The sequence below is a fragment of the Saimiri boliviensis genome, chromosome 15 (genome assembly GCF_048565385.1).
Source record: "Saimiri boliviensis isolate mSaiBol1 chromosome 15, mSaiBol1.pri, whole genome shotgun sequence".
Lineage (NCBI taxonomy): Eukaryota > Metazoa > Chordata > Mammalia > Primates > Cebidae > Saimiri > Saimiri boliviensis.
Window position 1 is genome coordinate 76,256,700 of NC_133463.1, and position 15,686 is coordinate 76,272,385.

Here is a 15,686-nt window from a genome sequence, read left to right on the forward strand (position 1 = left end):
GTCTCAAAATTTGTCATCAACACCCATGTTGGTTACTTATTTCTCGTAGCTATATCCTCAAAATGGTGAACAAGACACAGGTTTTACTTCCAAAGAACATACTCTTTGAATCTCTTTGTTTTTCTTTTTTGAGACAAAGTCTGGCTTTGTCGCCCAGGCTGGAGTGCAGTGACACAATCTCGGCTCACTGCAACTTCCACCTCCTGGGTTCAAGTGATTCTCCTGCCTCATCCTCCTGAGTAGCTGGGATTACAGGTGTGTACCACCACGTCCAGCTAATTTTTTGTATTTTTAGTAGAGATGGGGTTTCACCATATTGGCCAGGCTGGTCTTGAACTCCTGACCTCAAGTAATCCACCCACTTTGGCCTCCCAAAGTACTGAAATTACAGGCGTGAGCCACCGCACCCAGCCTTGAATCTTTTTTTTTTTTTTCTAGAAACATCTTTTATTTGGGTAACGGGTCCCAAAACAGGTCAGTTAATAAAATAGATTCTAAAGAATATAGCCCCATGCACAGCCCTTCCTCCCAAAAAATAACCCTGGGGGTAGACATTGCCCTTCCCCCTTAGGCTTTTCGAGTATATTTTTTTAAAATGTTTTGACAGCTCAGTGTTTATCATCTGGGCATGGGGCACCATGTCCGTGTCCCATATTCCTAGGGTACAGCAGCAGTAGGTGGCTGCAGCTTTCCAACCTTCCCCCTACCCCGGCGCAGCAAATATTTCTGCCCCACCCCACGATCTGGGACCAAACTAAAGAACAAGCAGGCCCCACTTCACTGAGGGGCCGGGCAGGGCTCAGTGCCACGTTACTGCGCTTTGAGAAAGAAGGAGGGGATGTTTGGCACTTTAAAAATAGAGGAGTTAGCAGGACTGGCGAGGTCAGAGAAGATACCAAAATTGGCAGGGAGAGATCATTTGGCACTAGTCCCCTGGGAGACGGGAAGAGGGAGGCAGATATGAGGGTAGGAGCTAAGAAAAGTAGGAGGGTTCCATTCCAAGGGCAGGGTGCTGAAAAGGGCTAGGATGAACAGGACGCTGACTCTATTTATGACCCCTCCATACCCCCGTCCCACAGCAGCTGGTGCCCACCTCCAGCCTCCCATGTCAGCCTGTCCTTATGTATAGCGTCCAAACTCTGATTCTAGCAGTCAAGTGTCTTCCCCAATCTTAAGGTCCCCTGATCATGTCTCTACCGACTTGACCATCTCTTGTCCCTTGGGACTGGGGCCAGCCTCTTGTCTGCCCACTTCCCTCTCATTAGTCAGATAGCCCCAAAGGCTCTATCTTTAGCTCCCAGAGAACTTTTTGGTCCTCAGTACTCCCCTTCCCCATTCCTTCCTATTCCCCTCACACTGGAGGAGGGAAGGAAGAACAGGGTTACATGATCATCAATCTCCCCTGCCCCTCTCTTGAAGCCCCCTAGATTTGGATGAAGAGCAGGCCAGTGAGCAGGGCAAAGCCTGCTAGGAGCAGAATGACCTTGAGGATCCTTTGCTCACAACTGGCCAGCTCCTGGGGCAGGATTTCCAGAAAGGTGATACAGAGAAAGGTGCCAGCTGCCATGCCCTCTAGCACAGACTGGGCCAGCTGGTGCTGAGATCCTGCCCACTCTGTCAGAGCTGCACCTAGCCCGATGCCTAGAGGTGTCATGCATGAGAAGAGGATCCCACAGCCAGCCACCACCTGTGCCCCCAGGTGGCCCTGCAGCAGCCGGAGGGACAGACTGACAGCCAGGATCCCCTTGTGCAGCAGCAAAACCAGGCACAGGTCTGTGGCCCGAGCCCGGTCTCACTGCAGCCCTACTGCCAGCCCCTCAAACACAGAGTGGAGGACCAGGGAGAAGACCAGGACACAGGCACGCAAGGCTGAGGGGGTTGCTGGGGTCCACTCGCCTGTGGAACCCCTGGTCCATCATTCCAGTGCTGCAGGCCACCATTCACTGTTCCCAGCAGAGCCCTTGTTTCCTCCAGAGGTGGCGGCCCTGACTGCTGCTTGTAAGCCAATGTGATCTGCTCCATCACCAGGACGAGGGAGAAGCCCATGGCCAGGATGAACTCTTGCAGTGAGAACCGGAGTGTCATGGGCAAGGCTGCCAGGGCCTCACGTATAGCAGCCAGGTAGTCAGGCAGCAGGTCCAGGAGACAGGTAGCCAAAAAGACACCCCCCGCAAAACAGCTTGCTAGGCTCAGGGCTTTCTGGCAGGAAGCTGAGGCTTCATGATTAGCTCTTGGCCGGCGCAGCACACAGATGGGCACCAGGCTGCAGAGAAGGGTGAGCACCAGCAGCAGCACCAGGGACTTCACTCCCAACTTCACCTCCAGCCCCACAGGCACTGGAGGCTCTGAAGCTACCGCCTCCAGGCGCCACACCAGGAGCTCGGGCTCTCCCAGAGCCCCATGGTGCTTCTGCCAGTTCCAGTGACTCTTAGACCTCTCGAGGGTCTCACGACATGGTTTCCACGTGCTTCCAGCCTAGAGCTGGGGCGAATCTTTTTTAAAAAAATATTTTTAAAAAGGTCATCAACCAAGGGTTCTCCTAACACCAGCCTTTGCAGAAAAGTGATTGATTGTCATTGAAACTTTTTAAAGTTGATTGAGGTTTCTTCAAATCATAATGTTTTGTTTTGTTTTTAAATAAAAAAGGCCCAGAGTGGTGACCCACTCTGTAATCACAGCACTTGGAGAGGCTTCGAGTTTAAGACCAGCCAGGGCAACATAGTGAGACCTTGTGTCTACAAAATTTAAAAATTAGCCAGGCATGATGGCACATGCTAATTTTTTTCTTAGAAGGCTGAGGTTGGAGGATTGTTTGAACCCTGTAAGTCAAGGCTACAGTCAGCTGTGATTGCACCACTGCACTCCAGCCTGGGCAACAGAGTGAGACCCTGTCTGGAAAACAAAACTAAAAAAGAACACTGTCTACTACACTGCTAAGTCAAAACTCACACCAAGACTTATCATGCTGCTCTTCCAACCAAAGAGACCTGTCTAAGTGAAATTCAGAGATGGCTGAAACTCTAAGATGATTTCTTAGAAGAAAAGGGACCAGGCGGGATGGCTCATGCCTGCAATCCCAGCACTTTGGGAGGCCGAGGTGGGCTGATCCCCTGAGGTTAGGAGTTCGATGCCAGCCTAGCCACACATGGAGAAACTCCATCCCTACTAAAAATCCAAAAATTAGCTGGGGATGGTGGCGTGTGCCTGTCGTCCTAGCTACTCGGGAGACCAAGGCTGGAGAATTGCTGGAACCCAGGAGGGGAAGGTTGAAGTGAACCAAGACTGCCACTGCACTCCAGCCTGGGTGACAGAGAAAGACTCCATCTCAAGCACACACACACATACACACACACACACACACACACACACACACACACACACAAGTGCACTGTTTGGTCAAGAGTTGAGTTCATGATAATCAAACAGCTCCCAACACAGCTCTCTAGTCACATTTTCAGACTTAGATTTGTCGGGTGCGGGGGAGTCTGTATTTCCCTGTAGTTCTATGGGATAAGCCTTCCATAACTCTCTTGGGTTATTATGTTTGAAGGATTCCTGAGATGTGGAATAAAGGACTAGCAAAAAGTTGCAATGACCGCTCATATTTGCTTTTAATTAGAGAAAAAAACAAATCCCTTGCTCTCCTCCCTCAGTCGGGAAGGGATTCTTTTCCACGATAGCTCCATGTTTTTTCTTTCCTCCTCTTGAGTGCAAAGGCGGTGTGCATTTTTCAGAGGGAAAGACGGCAAACATGCCCATCTCAACACAAGTATGTTTTATTAAGTACATATGCTATGCAGAACCCCCTCCAAAAATCTAAATGTGCTTTTCACAAAGGCTGAACTGCTTTAAAATGTTCTCAGAACGAAAGCAACACACCCCTTTCAGAACACTGGAGAAAAGGCTGTCAGACAAGGTCTCATGGCTCAACAGTGGGTATCTGAACAACACAGCTGACGATTAACATAATTTGAGAAGAGAGACTCCCTCTTAACCCTTGTTTTTGGTTCACTCAAAAGAAGTGCTCCCGTCAGCCTTAAATTTCTCTGCCTGGGTCTCTAGTCTGAGGACAGCATCCTTTTGGAAGACTTCTGCAGTTTCTGTGGAGCCATGCTTCAATTGAACGAGTGGAAAACTCACTCCCTCTAATAAAAGTGGCATTGTTTTGCAGTCAGGTAATCCCAAGTGGGCTCGCTTGTTACTTTCCATGGGAATAGTCTTTGAGGAAGAAAGGGCCTTTGTTGAGTTTTGTTTTGTTTTGAGAATAGTCAATTGGTTCTTTCTACCCTTCCTTCTGGGGCGCCAATCTTTCCAAGGATAACCACGCAGTGCAAGCTGAAATAAAAGGAAAAAAAAAAAAAAAGAAAGGAAATCTGCATGCAAACCCAGGTTGTCATTATCTGGGGTTGTTTTCGGCTGTTCGTGTCCTCTTATTCCTATCTGGTAGGCAGATCACTCCTGCCCATTACTCTCTATCTTGTACACACCTTGCCCGTACATATGGAGGGTCATGGAGGAAAAGCATTGCTGTAAATTTCCTCCTTCTCAAGGAATCCTGCTCCCTGAGTTTCTGCTTAAGTGACTTCTCACCTTCAAACTCACTGAGGTTATTCTTGTTTGGCTTCAGATAAGTGGCTGAGATTTTAATGGTTCTCAATTGGTCTGTTTATCAGGGTAACTGTTTCAGTTTTCTTCAAGACAAATGATTAGGTCCTTCGGTCTTTATCAGTATATTAAGTATTTTCTTCAGGTGTGGACTTAACTTTGCCCTCCACTCCCAGGAGCCGTTTCCTTTCATAACTTGGGTGTAGTTTAAATGCACAGACACAAACACACACACAGAGAGAGAGACACACACTTGCTCAGAGTTATTTTGGAAAGTGTATTCTTTACTAGTGACACCAAACCAACCTCAAAACAGTCCAGAATTCCTTTAAAAGGAGAAGATTTTCTATATTAAGTCTGAATTAAGAATGGGGGAAATAAAGGAATAAGACAGAGTGATAGGAAAAGTCAGAAGGTCTCAATGGACTCAAAAGGTAGAAATGAACATTAAGTGTGTATAATGGCTGAGTTCTCTATATTTTCTCATTTAATTCTTAGGACAACTTGGAGAGATAAAAGGCAGTATTTCCTCTTTTTACCAGATGAAGAAATTGAAGTGGAGAAAGATAAGAAGCTTGCTGAAAAGCAACGAATGGTAGAATATCTCCATAAGCCAAATGATTTTTAACTTTTTACCGACGAAGTAACTAAGGTTCAGAGATGTAAAGCAATTTGCTCAAGGTTAACCAGCAAATCAGTAGAACAGCTGTGATTCAAGGCAGGTATCTTGCTCCAAAGTAATTTCCAGGCAGAACCTGAAAAGCAGGAATTGAAAGGTGAACAAATATAGACTGTCCCATGATCTTGTCTTCGTTTAAATGTATCTCAGCCAGCAGCCATCCAAGGAATCTACCGGAGAAGTGCAGGCTTTTATTACTCAGGATAGGCTAAACTCTGCTGCAGTAATAAATAAAGCCTGAAATATCCGTGGCTTATAAGACAACAAAGAAGAAGAAGAAATAAAGAAAAAACATTTGATTCTTTTTTTTTTTTTTTTTTTTTTTTTTTTTTTTTTTTTTTTTTTGAGAAGGAGTTTCACTCTTGTTACCCAGGCTGGAGTGCAATGGCGCGATCTTGGCTCACCGCAACCTCTGCCTCCTGGGTTCAGGCAATTCTCCTGCCTCAGCCTCCTGAGTAGCTGGGATTACAGGCACGCGCCACCATGCCCAGCTAACTTTTCGTATTTTTAGTAGAGATGGGGTTTCACCATGTTGACCAGGATGGTCTCGATCTCTTGACCTCACGATCCACCCGCCTCGGCCTCCCAAAGTGCTGGGATTACAGGCTTGAGCCACCGCGCCCGGCTTCTTTTTTTTTTTTTTAAGATGAAATTTTTTATTGCATTTTAGGTTTTGAGGTACATGTGAAGAACATGCAAGATTGTTGCATAGGTACACACATGGCAGTGTGATTTGCTGCCTTCCTCCCCATCACCTGTATCTGGCATTTCTCCCCATGCTATCTCTCCCCACCTCCCCACCCCGCAAAAACATTTGATTCTTATTCACACAAGTCTGCTGCTGGTCAAGCAACTCTGTAGTGCAGCTTTCTTTGGTGACTCCAGTTTTCAGACTTCTTTCATTCTGCAGTTCCATCAGCTCAATAGAACAATTATGTGGTCACGCAAAGAAGAAAAGAGAAAAAGAGGAGGCACAATGCTCTTAATGACCCGGGCTGTGAAGTAACAGACATCATTGCCATTCACAGTCCATGGCCGGAACCAATCGCCAGCACCAGCCTTCCCACAAGGGAAGCCAGGAGACACAGGAAGCCCCCTTGGCAGTTGATGGGTGCTAAGTACAACTGTGCAACACCCCCAACTTTCCTTGGCCTCATTTTTTGGGGGAGGGGACAGAGTCTTACTCTGTCACCCAGGCTGGAGTGCAGTGGCATGATCTCAGCTCACTGCAACCTCTGTCTCGAAGGTTCAAACTATTCTCACGGTTCAGCCTCCTAAATAGATGAGACTACAGGTGTACAGCACCATGCCCAGCTAGTTTTTTGTTTTGTTTTGAGACGGATTTTCGCTCTCGTTACCCAGGCTGGAGTGCAATGGTGCGATCTCGGCTCATCACAACAACATCCGCCTCCTGGGTTCAAGCAATTCTCCTGCCTCAGCCTCCCAAGTAGCTGGGACTACAGGTGTGTGCCACCATGCCCAGCTAGTTTTTGTATTTTTAGTAGAGACAGGGTTTCACCATGTTGACCAGGATAGTTTCAATCTCTTGACCTCGTGATCCACCCACCTCGGCCTCCCAAAGTGTTGGGATTATAGGCATGAGCCACCACGCCCGGCCGCCCAGCTAGTTTTTGTATTTTTAGTAGAGACAGGATTTCATCACATTAGCCAGGCTGGTCTTGAACTTCTGGCCTCAAGTGATCTGCCCACCTTGGCATCCCAAAGTGCTGGGATTATAGGTGTGAGCCATCAAACCCAGCCTCCTCAGTCTCATTCTTGAGTTTTTAATATCTTTGTAAAAAAATGAACACTATTGAAACTTAGTATAGGCTTTTTGGGAAGAGCAACAGGTTAAAGCAATTGCAAAATGCTTTCTTCAACCAAGTAGTAGCATCTGAAATTTGAGTCATGATGGGGATCTTTAGAAGCTCTGAAAAATCTGGAGGTCACTGCTGCAATCCTCATACAATGGTTTAAAAAAAAATGCAGGAGGCCGGGCGTGGTGGCTCACGCCTGTAATCCCAGCACTTTGGGGGGACGAGATGGGCGGATCACGAGATCAAGAGATCGAGACCATCCTGGTCAACATGGTGATATCCCATCTCCACTAAAAATACAAAAAAAAAAAAAAAGCTAGGCATAGTGGCACATGCCTGTGATCCCAGCTACTCTCGAGGCTGAGACAGAAGAATCTCTTGAACCCAGGAGGCAGAGGTTGCAGTGAGCTGAGATTGTGCCACTGCACTCCAGCCTGGCAACAGAGCAAGACTCCATCTCAAAAAAAAAAAAAAAAAAAATGCAGGAGACCCTCCCACTTCCACATTTAAAAAAAGCTGATAACACCCACCTTTTCAACTGGTTTATGATGGATTATCTTCAGAATAAAAGAAATACTCTAATTTCAGTGGCTTTCAAACAAACAGTGTTTAACACATAGGCCTTTTGATTCCCACAGGAGGAACCATCACATAAGCTTATATTGTTAAGTGAAATCTGCCCAGGGTGGAATCTCATTAATAAGCCATTGACTTGAGCTTAGACAGAGATGATCATTGAGCTGATCCAAGGTAACAGAGGAATTCAGATTCCTCAAGTGCAGGCCTCAGCTGTATTCGTGTACCTCTACCACGCCAGGCTCTGATTAGGTCAAAGGGTATGAGTCAATGCGTTTCATTTTTTGCAAGTGACAGAAACCCAACTCCCACTGGTTTCAAGCAAAATAGGGAATGTTTTGGCTCATGTAACCAACCACTACCATATAGAGAAAGCCTGCCTAAGAATGAAGCCAGCCCAGAGGAAAGTCCAGCCAAGAGGAACAGAGTTTTTATGCATTGACCAAAGCCCTTGATCCAGCCATACCTGAAGGAAACATACACTTGGGTAAACAATAAATTTAAGGTTTTCAAAATGTGTTGTATAAGATTTTGTTTGCTTAGGCTTATTAGATACTAGTTTCTACTGTATGCAACTGAAAGAGCCCCAGCCAATAAATATGCTAAAGTACTCAGGCTTGGTTTATAGCCCACGGGGAACATGGAAGGTTAGGATTTTGAAAAAGTAAAGGATGCAGTGAAGTCCTATTTAAAAAAAAAAAAAAAAAAGTCACTGTAAACTGGTTATTCTACTTAAAAGAAAAATTAATTAATTAAATTAAAATTTAAAAATAAAAAAATAAAAAATAAATGTCACTGATGTTGGTTTCTCTGCCTTTCCCAAGTCAGTACTCATACATAGCTATGTATTAAACTCCTACTAAGTAACAGGCATGTTCTAGGTACTTCATATATAAAAGTGAAAACAGACAAAGACTCTGCCATTGTGAAATTTATATTCTAGTAGGGAAAATGTAAAACAAATCGATAGATAGGATGTCTGGTCTTTGGTCAAATGGGGAAGTTTGGTGATTACTGCTTCAGTTCCAGGGAAGTCTCAGTTCAGGGGATACCAACCGGCCTCATAATCTGACCCTAGAGAATGGTCAGTATCTGGATAAACGTCATCCCAACCTCCTATCCCCATACCTGAGATAGTATATTTCCTTTTGCCTTTCCAGTCTGACAGCCACTCCTTTTCATCAGCCAAGAGAACAGCGGACAGATTGGAAAGAACCCCAGGCTAGAAGCATGTGAACAGAGATCGTTTTCCCAGCTCTGTTACCAATGAGCAGTCCTTCCCCTGTCCCTGTTATATGGTTTAACGATAGAATGGGTTGGATGATACAACATTTGCTTTCAGTGACTCCAAAAGCAATGTGAAAAAATCTGTTGCACACATTTATCACAATTCCTGGTTCATGGTACATGCATGATATGTATTTACTAATTAGTTCTATCAGTTAACTGAGATGCATGGGAGATTATAACCTAGTACCTCCAGCACAAGAACATGGTTATCAGAGAACACCAAAGTTATATATTTATTTTTAAATTATTTGACTCCTGGATTTATTGTGTATCTTCCTACGGGCAAGTTTCATGAGACTAGGGATTTTGTCTAGTTCATCTTTGTGGCCCAGGGTCTATACAGTTCTCACTCAAGAGGATGAATGAGTGAACAAATACTATAAGAGTTCACAGAGTGTGCCAGGGAAAGTTTATGAAGATAGACGTATTTAACCAGAACCCAGGAAGATTCTTAGAATTTAAAAAGCGAGCCAGGCACAGTGGCTCATGCCTGTAATTCCAGCACTTTGGAAGGCCGAGGCGGGTGGATCACCTCGGTCAGGAGTTTGAGACCAATCTGCCCAACATCATGAAACCCAGTCTCCACTAAAAATACAAAAAATATTTGCTGGACGTAGTGGCAGGCGCCTGTAATCCCAGCTACTCAGGAGGCTGAGGCAGAAGAATAGCTTGAACATGGGAGACGGAGGTTGCAGTGAGCCAAGATTGTGCCACTGCACTCCAACCTGGGCAACAAGAGTGAAACTCCATCTCGGAAAAAAAAAAAAAAAAAAAAAAAAGCTAAACTTTTAATTTAGAACTTTGTTTTAGCACTATCAGTTTGAAAGCAGTATTACAATGGATTGTCAAAGCAAGAATCTGAAGTTGAAAAAGAGCCCAAGAAATAGGAAAAATGAAGTTTAAGAAGGCACGAACAGGAGGAATTATCATAATAACCCACCCCAGCATGTAATCCCTTTGAAAAATAGTAATTTAGGCAGGGCTCAGTGGCTTATGCCTATAATCCCAGCACTTTGGAAGACTGAGGCGGTTGGATCACAAGGTCAGGAGTTCAAGACCGGCCAAGATGGTGAAAACCCGTCTCTACAAAACTATAAAAATTAGCCGAGTGTGCTGGCAGGCACCTGTAATCCCAGCTACTCGGGAGGCTGAGGAAGAAAAATTGCTTGAACCTGGGTGGCAGAGGTAGCAGTGAGCCAAGATCATGCCACTGCACTCCAGCCTGGGTGACAGAGTGAGACTCTGTCTCAAAAAAAAAAAAAAAAGAAAAACTTTTCTCTAACTTTACAGTAGAATAATCTGGCAAACCCTTTCCAACCAAGTGTTCAAAGCTGATATCCATCACCATTAATGTCAAGTGGATATCCCATACCCCCTGATGTGATGAAAAGGACACTTCACATCTGTAGCATTTTTTTTCCCAATAACCCAAAACTATGTTCTAATTATGAAAAAAAAATCAGCCAAACACAATTAAGGAATACTTTACAAAATACCTAACTAGTACTTCCCAAAACTGTCAAAGACATGAAAGCAAGGAAGACTGAGAAACTGTTACAGATAAAAGGAAACTAACAAGGCCGGGCGCGGTGGTTCACACCTGTAATCCCAGCACTTTGGGAGGCCGAGGCGGGTGGATCACGAGGTCAAGAGATTGAGACCATCTGGGTCAACATGGTGAAACCCCATCTCTATTAAAAATACAAAAAATTAGCTGGGCATGGTGGTGCATGCCTGTAATCCCAGCTACTCAGGAGGCTGAGGCAAGAGAATTGCCTGAACCCAGGAAGCGGAGGTTGCGGTGAGCCAAGATCGCGCCATTGCACTCCAGCCTGGGTAATAAGAGCAAAACTTTATCTCAAAAAAAAAAAACAAAAAAACGGAAACTAACACAACATGACACTAAATGCACTGTGGTATCTTGGATTGGATCCTGGAATAGTGAAAAGTGTATTAACAAAAAACTGGTAAAATTGAAAAAATTGTCCACAGTTTCATTAGTAGTAACATATAAATACTGGTGTCACAAACAATGTGATGATAAATTAGGAGTAATTGAAACCAGTTGTCGGCAATATTATCTTTTCAACTTTTCCAGAAATTTTAAAGTATCACAGGCCAGGCACGGTGGCTCACGCCTGTAATACCAGCACTTTGGGAGGCCGAGACGAGTGGATCGCAAGGTCAAGAGATCGAGATCATCCTGGTCAACATGGTGAAACCCCGTCTCTACTAAAAATACAAAAATTAGCTGGGCATGGTGTTGCGTGCCTGTAATCCCAGCTACTCGGGAGGCTGAGGTAGGAGAATTGCTTGAACTCAGGATGCGGAGGTTGCGGTGAGCCGAGATCGCACCATTGCACTCCAGCCTGGGTAACAAGAGTGAAACTCCATCTCAAAAATAAAAATAAAAATAATAAAAATAAAAAATAAAGTATGCTAAAATTTGTTTAAATAATGTTTTAAAATAACATCCATTTATTTAGCCCACAATTGCACAGGTGGATAATTTCGGCTGGGCTCAGTTGAGCGGTTCTTCTAGTCTCGGCTGGGCTATGGTCAGCTCAACAAGGCAGTTCTGCCTCTAGAGACTTGCTGGCTTTTGGCTAGAGCACCTTGGCTTTGATCTACATGATCTCTTGTTCTCCAAAAATCTAGCCTGAATTTGTTTCCACAGTGCCTGGGCAAATTTCCAAGAAAGAATAAGCAGAAGTGAACACACGTATGCAAAGCTTCTTGAAGCCTAAGCTCGGAACTGGCACATCATCAACTCCATCTCATTTCTGTGTCCAAAGCAAGTCACAAGGACAACCCAGGCAGGTCCATGGGAAGGAAACAGACATCACCTTTTAACAGAACAGCCACATAGGCATGTTGCAGGGTACATGAATTCCTGCTATATCTGCAATCAGTCTTTCATGTGGTTTTAGTTTCTTTCTCCTTGAACCTTAGAGCAGTTCTGAATGGTCAAGAGCAGTTCAGCAAATGATTCTTGTCATTTATTTGCAGCCAGTGGCAGGGTAGAAGCTTGAGGGTGCAGAGGTCTAGCATCAGTAAGCCTCTGTTTTTTTTTTTTCATTAGTGATTTTATTAGGAATCTGGTAAATATAAAACAACATGGGTTGCCAGCACGGTTCTGAAACCCAGCTCCTCCATTTGCTAGCTCTGTAATCTTTGTCAAGTTTCACCTGTCTGCACCTCAATTTCCTCTTTCACAAAATGGGCACTAAGAGTAACAATGTTATGCTGTTATAAGGATGAAATGTATGGAAGGCCATACCACGCAGCCCCCTCCCCTTGCCCAACCTAGATCGGCCTGTAGGAAAAGAAAAACACTGTGGTGCAAATCTTCCCCAAGAAGTTTCTAGTTCAGTGAAACATCACAGCTCTGCTGCAAAGGTCCACCCAGAGCAGCTTCCATACCCACCTGACCTCCTGAAGGATAGACCATCCTCCAAAGAGTCTGAATTGGATAACAGTTAACTAGGGACCAGGCTTCAAATAAATATCTCATTTTCTTTTTTAAAACACTCAGGAGGACATTACCATTCTGGCTATATGGAGAACTAGCCCTGGAAAACTTAAGATCACAAAGCTATGTAGTAAGAGAACAGGGATTAGAATCAAGCTGTTAGACGCCCCCCACGCCCAAGCTGGTAACTACTGTGTGTTCCCCCACCCCTTGCATATCATCCTATGCCACCCAGCCTCCACTCAGTAACGGGCTCAATTCTGAAACACTGTATAGGTCTTGATGGGGACTTGGGTGCCCCAGGGACAAACTCTGAGCAGTGTTTGGTCACTAGGTTCTAAATTAAAAACTCCAAATACCCTTCACCTTCCCCAGTAGAACTATTTCCAACATTGTTATTCAAGCCCCCCTCCCCTAAAACTACAATTATTTAGAAGCAAAACATCAGGGAGAAAGATAATGAAGCTTTGAAATTACCAACATTACTCAACCCCAAAGCTCAAAAGGAAGCATTCACAGCTTCTCGTCCTCCCTTGGTAACAACCAATGTCTCCAATTCACCACTGAGGAACTGGGAGAGGTGTGAAGATGCAAAATTCTACACTTTCAGAGCTGGAAAGGAGTTTAATATAGCTAGTCCCAATGCCTTCATTGCACAGATGCAAAAATGAAGCCTGGAGAGAAAGGGATTTGTCCACAGAGCTAATGAGAAATGTGAGAAATCCAAAGGGATTTTCTGTCCAGTATTACATCTGATCCTGACAAGAACATTGTGAAGCAGCAGAGCACATATATTTATTTTGGAGAAGACAGGCTGAGTTAGCCAATGTAGGGCTTCCAGAGTGTCTGGGGCAACACTGAGACTAGAACCACCTTCCTACTCTTAGGGCATCACACAAGACTTGTCTAGGCTGATTCTGATTCTTTTTTTTATTTTTATTTTTTAAATGAAGTCCCCTCTGCCCAGGCAGTGGTGTGTGGAGTAAAGTGGTGCGATCTCAGCTCACTGTATCCTCCACCTCCTGGGTTCAAGCGATTCTCCTGCCTCAGCCTCCCAAGCAACTGAGACTACAGGCGCTGCCATCACACCTGGCTAATTTTTGGATTTTTTTTTTTTTTTTTTTGAGACAGAGTTTCACTCTTGTTACCCAGGCTGGAGTGCAATGGCGCTATCTCAGCTCACCGCAACCTCCGCCTCCTGGGTTTAGGCAATTCTCCTGCCTCAGCCTCCTGAGTAGCTGGAATTACAGGCACGCGCCACCATGCCCAGCTAATTTTTTGTATTTTTAGTAGAGACAGGGTTTCACCCTGTTGACCATGGTCTCGATCTCTTGACCTCATGATCCACCCGCCTCGGCCTCCCAAAGTGCTGGGATTACAGGCTTGAGCCACCGCGCCCGGCCTAATTTTTGTATTTTTTTAGTAGAGATGGGATTTCACCATGTTGGTCAGGCTGGTCTCAAACTCCTGACCTCAGGCAATCCATCCACCTCAGACTCCCAATGTGCTGGGATTATAGGCATGAGCCACTGTGCAGGGCCTGATTCTGGTTCTTAACTGTGTGTCTTCAGGTAAATCATGACTTCTCTGAACCTCAGTTTTCTCATCTGTAAAATCAGAATCAGGATGCTTCTACCACAGAGCCGCTGAGTGATTAAAATGAAATAAGGATGCATCAAGCTCTAGGTGTAGAATTAGCATGTGCACATGCTGCAAAAATGATAACTGTTAATATGATAATTTCTGTACCAAATCCAAATTTTTTCTTTTTTTTTTTTTTTTAGGCAGGATCTCTCTCTACCACCCAGGCTGGAGTGCAGTGGGATGATCTTGGCTCACTGCAACCTCCACCTCCCAGATTCAAACAATTCTCATGCTTCAGCCTCCCAGTTAGCTGGGACTACCATACTTTTTTGTATTTTTAGCAGAGATGGGGTTTTCCATGTTGGCCAGGCTGGTCTTGAATTCTTAACCTGAAGCAATGTGCCCACCTCAGCCTCCCAAATGCTGGAATTACAGGTGTGAACCCCCACATCCAACCAAATTCAATATATTTTTAAAATAATACTTAATAGGGCCAGGCATGATGGCTCACCTGTAATCCCAGCACTTTGGAAAGCCAAGGCAGGAGGATCCCTTGAACCCAGGAGTTTGAGGCCAGCCTGGGCAATATAGTGAGACCCCATCTCTTTTTTTTTTTTTTTTTTTTTGAGACGGAGTTTCACTCCTGTTACCCAGGCTGGAGTGCAATGGCGCGATCTCGGCTCACCGCAACCTCCGCCTCCTGGGTTCAAGCAATTCTCCTGCCTCAGCCTCCTGAGTAGCTGGGATTACAGGCACGTGCCACCATGCCCAGCTAATTTTTTGTATTTTTAGTAGAGACGGGGTTTCGCCATGTTGACCAGGATGGTCTCGATCTCTCGACCTCGTGATCCACCCGCCTCGGCCTCCCAAAGTGCTGGGATTACAGGCTTGAGCCACCGCGCCCGGCCGAGACCCCATCTCTTAAAAGAAAAAATGAGCCAGGTGTGGTAGCACAAGTCTGTAGTCCCAGCTACCGGGGAGGCTGATATAGATGGGAGGATCACTTGAGTCTGGAAGGTTGAGGCTGCAGCGAGCTGTGAACAGCCACTGTCCTCCATGTGGTGAGATAGAGTCTCACTCTGTCACCCAGGCTGGAGTGCAGTGACACAATCTCAGCTCACTGCAGCTTCAACCTCCCTGGACTCAGGCAATCCTCCCACACCTCAGCCTCCCAATTAGCTGGGACTACAGTCGTGTGTCATCATGCTTGGCTAATTTTAGTATTTTTCGGTAGAGACAGGGTTTTGCCATGTTGGCCAAGCTGGTCTCAAATTCCTGGGCTCGAGTAACCTTCCTGCCTTGGTCTCCCACAGTGCCAGGATTACAAGCGTGAGCCACCAAACCCGGCCGTTGTTTTTTTTTTTTTTTTTTTTTAATCACCTGAGAAGTGATTCAAAGTGTCACTTCAGAGACACAAAATGTTGTTTGAACTCTGATGTAATATTTAGATGATTTATTCACAAAAGGTAAGTGCTAATTCAGGGACCTTGTTTTATGGCCCAAATTCTTTCCAGTTCATTCAACTCTGCTTTCACGGAGACAAGGAGTAAACATAGCTTTCTGGCAGAGGTCCTCATTTTGACTTTAGCGAAGAAGTGTTAGTGTTTTCGTTGTTTCTTTTTGTTCATCATAGACAGCTAAATGGCCCATAGGATGCCTTGGT

At 45.1% G+C, this 15,686-nt stretch overlaps 1 pseudogene; it reads right to left on the bottom strand.

The window, feature by feature from the left end:
• Positions 1–1,393: 1,393 nt before the first annotated feature.
• The window catches only part of LOC104652306 (zinc transporter ZIP1 pseudogene), a 32,907-nt pseudogene continuing 18,614 nt past the window's right edge, over positions 1,394–15,686 (bottom strand).